Consider the following 6400-nt stretch of genomic DNA (forward strand, 5'->3'; position numbering starts at 1 on the left):
TCCAGTGGGAAGAGACAGATTATAAACAAGCAAGTGAGTTAACAAGTCCAGGTGTTAATAAATGTTACAAAGACAATAGATGGGGAAATAAAAGAGAGTGACTGGGTTATGGGGAGATAGGTCAGCATAGCTGGGGTGGGCAGGAGTGGCTCCTGAGAAGGTGACAGTTGAGCTGAGACCTGAATGATGAGATAAATGTCAGCTCTCATTGAAACAAGAAAGTTTTCCTTTTTGTTGGTAGCTCCCTCCATATTCTTATTGTAAAATCTCTTAATGTCAACGTAAAATCCTTTTCAGCAGGACACTTTCAGGAGATCTTGAGCCCCTCTATGTTCAGATAAACCATTGTCAACTTCACCTTGGCAGCACCCAGATCTGCCCACCCCTGGGCATCTCTTCATTGGCTGCAGCTGGGTGCTCCTGCACCCTGTTCTGCCTCAGTTGCTGGAGAAGCCTGACCCTGTTGTTGCCCCCCAACAGGAAGTACAGAACTGGGTTGAGGCAGGCGCTCATGCTCACCACAGGTCTCCATACCTTGTAGGCCAGGCTGGCCACTGTCAGGAGCTGGCAGTTCTGGGAAGGCAGGATGCGGATGGTGAGGTAGAAGGAGCGGGTGACATGGAAGGGCACAAAGCAGACGGTGAAGAGGCCGCATACCAGCACGATGCTCCGGATGGACTTGGCCCGTGCCGTGCTGGCCATCCTGGTGAGGGTGTGCTCTGGCTTCGTCAGGCTCCTGAACATCCGCGAGTAGCACACCAGAATGACCAAGGAGGGAAAGACGAAGCCAGACAACATCAGAACTATGCTGTAGGCAAAAAAATGATGGAAATTCTCCGGGCTGCTCGTGTCGTAGCAGATCACCAGGCCATTGATGTGTTCCGTTTTGGAGAAGGCCAGTGTGGGCAGCAGCTGGAGGACCACCAGGGCCCAGGTGGTGGCAGCAGCCAGCAGGGCGTGCCGGCGGGTCCGGTAGGGCAGCGAGCGCAGAGGGTGGCACACGCCGAGGAAGCGGTGCACAGAGATGCAGGTCAGCAGCAGGATGCCGCTGTACAGGTTGGCATAGAATAGGAAGCGCACCAGCCTGCAGAGCAGCGTCCCGAAGAGCCACCTGTCACTCAGGATGTAGGTGACGATGAGGAAGGGCAGCGTCAGCACGTACAGCAGGTCGGCCACCATCAGGTTCACCAGATAGATGGTGGTACAGCTCCAGCGCTTGGCTTGGCGCCAGGACAGCCACAAGACAGTGCCGTTCAGGGGCAGCCCTAGAGCGAAGATGATACTGTAGGTCACGGAGAGGTAGATGTGCTTGTACTTCTCTGAGAACTGGCAGCGACCGTGTTCCTTCGTGGCATTCGTGTCCAGATTCTCCATCTCCTGTGAGGCCCCCTCTGAGAATAGAGTGCCACCGTGGTTCCTGCTTCTGCCTCCCCTGGGAGGAAACAAAATGCACAGGTGAGTACATGCCCTCAGCCGGTGTTAGCCTCTGTCTTGACCTGGCAACAGCTCTGTGCTCCCAAAGTGTAGTCAGAGTCCTTGTCTGAGAAAGAACAGCTCCAGGAAGAAAAGAGTTAAGCCCAAGGGCAAAACAGTCTTCAAAAGCAGGGCTTCTAGACTTACCAGGTCCAAAGGGCTGGCCTTGTATTGACTTATATGCTCTGTCTGTGTTGTGATAGGAAGGTCAACTAAGTACACATGGTGGCAGGAAGATGCTGCTGTCATTTAAACAGGGCACACAGAACCTCCAACTCTGTGTCTCTTCTTCTTGCTAGATTCCTTTGCACAGACTCAGGAAATCTCTGAGGGAGACACTTCAGCCTGAGAAGCTGGTGTATTCCCAGGAGGTGATACTGCCCACAACCTGGCCCTAACCACACAGACCATGTGGAATGGAAAGTGATCCTTGGGGGTTGGGGAGGATTAGGGAAAGCACAGGTTTTGCCTGTGGGCTCTGCTGAAGGATTTTGATTTGTTTTTCTTTCAGGATTTATTAACTGCATATTTGAATACTGAGGCTGATTTACTTACTAACTACCTCAGCATCCCGAACATCAAGAAAACAAATCTGAGCCATGAAGCCAGGTGCAGCTGGTTCCTTATTCCCACCCCTGCTGCCAAGGCAGATCCAACAGGTGGGCCCAAGTAGCCAAGGAAGCTGGGTGTGGAGCCTGCAGGTCTCTGTTGCGCTAGGGGTCAGTGCGTCTGACCGACACAATCAGCACGGAGCCCGTGGGGGTTGGAGAAAGTAGTTCTAGGGCTTAACATTAGGGACTTAACATTTAGAAAGACGAGTTAATACAAGGGAATAGAGGAAAGTTTAAGAGAGAGAAATTGAGTTTTAGGGATGAGTTGAGTTTTGACTGCACGCTGTAATACGTAAGGCTTTATTCACAACAAAAGGAACAGAGACTTCATTTACTCCATCAGTCAGCAAACACTTATTGAGCATTTACTGAGTCTGGCCCTTGGGAATTCATAAATGGATAAGACACAGCCCTTGTTCTCCAGGATCTCATGGTCTGGTGGGGAAGAAAGAAATGGATGAAGCTAATTGTAGTATGATGGAAAAAATGGTCAACAAAATGCTGTGCGAATCAGGAGGGAGCTAGTTCTCTCCTGAGGGGACCCAGTAAAGGCTTGTTGGAAGAGGCGACATTTGAGCTTGGACAGGAGCTTGCTAAGCAGAGAAGGGTAAGGGGTGTTGGGGTAGAGGGAGCAGCACACACGCGGGGTGGGCGCTGACAGGGCACAGTGTGTCCTATGGATGGCAGGTGTCAGCGTCGGGGATGATGCCACCATCAGGGACAATGCTACTGTAAGGAGGATGGAATAAGGCTGCCATGATGGTTCATTTCAGATGTCAGCCTGACTGGGTTAAAGAGTACCCAGACAGCCGGTAGAGCCTTATTTCTGGGTATATCTGTGAGGGAGTGTCTGGAAGAGATTTGCATTTGAATCAGTGGACGGCAGGAGATCCTCCCTCACCCAGTGCAGGTAGACACCACCCAAGAGGGCCGAGGGCCCGGACAGAACAAGAAGGCAGAGGGAAGGCAACTTTTGTCTCTCTGTCGGAGATGGGATATCCATACTGTCCTGCCCTTGGACACGGGAACTCCAGGTTCTCAGGCCCTCAGACTCTGGGACTTGCACCAGAGGCCCCCCCAGGTCCTCAGGCCTTCGGCCTTGGACTGAGCTACGCCACTGGCTTCTCTGGCTCTCCACCTTGCAAACAGCATGTTGTTGGACTTCTCAGCTTTTATAATTGCATGAGCCAACTCCTGTAATAAATCCCCTCTTAGGTATATGAGAGATTCTATTGGTTCTGTCTCTCTGGAGAACCCTGACTAATTCAGCTGACTTTGGGGAAGATACCCAGTAGCAGCACAGGCCCAGGCCTGGAGCAGAGAGAGACCTGTGAGGGGACTGTTGCAGTACATGCAGGTGAGAGACATCAGTACCTCAAGCAAGGCCATGCAGATTGGATGCAGGGCAGGGATGGGACCCCAGAGGCACTGCTGAAGTAGGAGGGACAGGCCTGATGGGACATGGAGCATGAGCCAGAGGAGGGTTGAGGGTACACTGTGTTCTTCAGCATCGGGGACTGGGTGGGTGGTGAGACCAGGGCTTGAGATGGGCACATGGCTGAGGTCTGGCATCCTGAGGTGGTGGGAAACGGTGTCTGTCTGTGCCCCAGCCTTTGACAGGGCTCACCACCTTGATGACTGACTTTAAAATCTACCCGCCCGGCAGAGCAAAGCTTTCTGGCTGGATGAGTAAAAAAAATGTAGTTTTCATTCACTTCATTCCCTATAATCTTTCAAGCTGGGGTGCTGGTAAGGGCTTAGTTATTTTCAGGGAAACTGCCTTCCCAGCTTGGTGTGGGCTCTCGGAGTGAATCTCAGGAAGGAAACCAGCCTTGGGCCCAGCAGTTCACACACGAGATCTTATCCTCAGAACAACCTTGTGAGTGAAGCATTATTACCTCTGTTTTACTGATGAGGTCGAGTCAGAGAAGGTAACCCTCTAGGGCTCGTTGGGACCTTTAATATGGGGGCTCCTGCTTTGGTGTAGTGAAAAGTCTCACTCCCCACCTCTGCCAGGGACCCATGTACAGCCTGAAGCAGTCACCTCATCTCCCTGATTCCAGGTTTCCTCAGCTATAGGATGGGATAATCCCTATCTGGTGAAGTTGCCGTGAGAATTATCTAGAATAGAGGTGAGTGCCCATAGGCCTGCTGCAAGGGAGAAACACAATACACTTTAGTTCTCTCCCGCCCCTTCCTTCACCCTCTTCTAGAGACTGGTTCCCTGGAAACCTGAGGTCTTTGGTTTATGTGGGTGGATGGCAGGGCAGGTGTGGCTTATTCACCCCATAAATGAACAGGGTCACTTTCCTTCCTGGCTATTACATTCTATGGACTGAATTTTGTCTCCCACCTTCCAAATTCAAATTCATATGTTGAGGCCCAAACCCTAATGTGACTGTATTTGCAGTAAGAAAGTAATTAGGGTTAAATGAGGTCATAAGGGACAGTCCCCCAATTCAATAGAATTAGTATTCTTTTAAAAAGGGACACAGAGAGCTCACTCTCTGCTGCGTGAGGGCATAGACTTAAATCTATAAATTGATTTTAATACTTAATATTTCACTTGTTTCTGGAGAACTTTCTTAAACAAATGAAGCTATTTAATGGAGTCTCATAAGTGCCTTCAGACAATAAAAGATTGTTTTTACAAGTTTTTGTTTTACAGACACTATTGATTAATATATACATTTCTTAATTTACAAAGATGAATTAGGGAATTTTTCACATTACAACATAATCATTTGATTTTTAATGTGTTTCTTTACATCAGGCCCCAGGTACATTTAATTAGGTGGTGGATTAGAGTAGGAGGTGGTTTACTTTGAATTAATTTTCCTACCTGTTTCAAATCCACTGGGCAATTTGATGTTATTTGGCCGACTGGCCACTGGGTGGCGATGAAGATCAACAGACAGGTTACAATTCCCATCCCCCCCACCCCCACCCTTCACATAATAGTACAAGCCAGAATTGGGGTTTGCTCCTCTCCAGGGATAGCAGCTGTAAAGCTAGAGCTTACAGACCCCTCGAGTCTGTTGCACAGATTGGGTTACAAAGCCCTCCACACGCAGGTCTGTGAGCTAGGTAATAGGGAAAAAAAAGGTTCTGGGAGCCGTGGGTATAGAAAAATGAATGGGTTTTATTCAGATCTAGGAGCAAGTGTCCTACTGGCTTCTCTGAGAGAGTTCTGAGAAGCACTGTGGATCAGAGCTGTTAGTCTTTTATACTTAAGTCCACAACCCTGGACACCTGGGTGCCCATACACTTACATTAAGTAGTAACAAGGAACACCTGAGGATATTTACAGCAAATGCTCGGCAAGATTCTGAACATCCAAGGGGCTCTGACATTTTCCTATTTTTCCCAACAGCAGCTATGGGTGAGATATAATTCACTGAGGCCATACAAAAAATCCTGCTAACCAAACTATTTCCTATTGGTCTTTTACGGTTACTATATTAAGTTCACACAATGAAATGGAGTTAGGGTCAGCTGAAGGCTGCCTGTTGTGACAATTTTACAAAAGATCCTGTGAGAGAGGCATGGCAGGCATTATGCCCCCATTTTACAGCCGAGGAAACCGAGATTCAGAGAGGTTAAGTGGAAGTCACTTCTGCGATGATTTGGGGAAAACCTGGATATGTTTTACAAAGAGAGACTCAGCAAATTTTCAGATTTCTGGGGAATGTTTTCTTACCTACCTGTCACACCCACCCCCTAACCCCTGCCATCACCACCCAAAAAATGAAAGATGTGGAAATAAAATAGAAAATCATCCCTTAAGTCACTAGACGTAGTGCCTTTGTTATAGATGATGGAATCCTAGCTCAAAAAGCATGATCTGGAGATAATGGTAAAAAGAGAGATAACAGGATATATAGAATTTTTTAAAAAACTGTCAAGAATGAGAACTACATAACAACCATCTACTCAGTTTAAAAGTATACCTTGAATCTTCAGATAAAAGGTACTGATATTAACTTTTTAATGATTTTGTATTATATTTTTACAGTGTTGGCTTATACCTGTTCTGTACCTGGACCCCTCTTCCATGTTTGAATTGTCTTGAAACATGGTGTTACCGACAGGTCAGGCTTGGCTTGCTCTCTCGTCTTAAACAAATGACCTGAAAGTCCAAAAGTTGATGCATGGATTGCAAGGTTTATTCAGATTACCGGTACTCAACTAAATGTCTAACCAAGCAAACAAAGAGAAAAGAGGAGCAGTGGGGTCCAGTTTAGCCTAGTCTTAATCGCCGGGGCCAACCTATTCCATTAACAGTAATTGATAAAAGCAGTTCTCCCCACTGTTTT

The 6400-nt window shown here is 48.0% G+C and overlaps 1 pseudogene; it reads right to left on the reverse strand.

The window, feature by feature from the left end:
• Positions 1-293: 293 nt before the first annotated feature.
• LOC134382228 (P2Y purinoceptor 1-like) lies at positions 294-3640 on the reverse strand (annotated as a pseudogene).
• Positions 3641-6400: the final 2760 nt, after the last annotated feature.

Source organism: Cynocephalus volans, chromosome 1, assembly GCF_027409185.1.
Source record: "Cynocephalus volans isolate mCynVol1 chromosome 1, mCynVol1.pri, whole genome shotgun sequence".
Taxonomy (NCBI): Eukaryota; Metazoa; Chordata; class Mammalia; order Dermoptera; family Cynocephalidae; genus Cynocephalus; species Cynocephalus volans.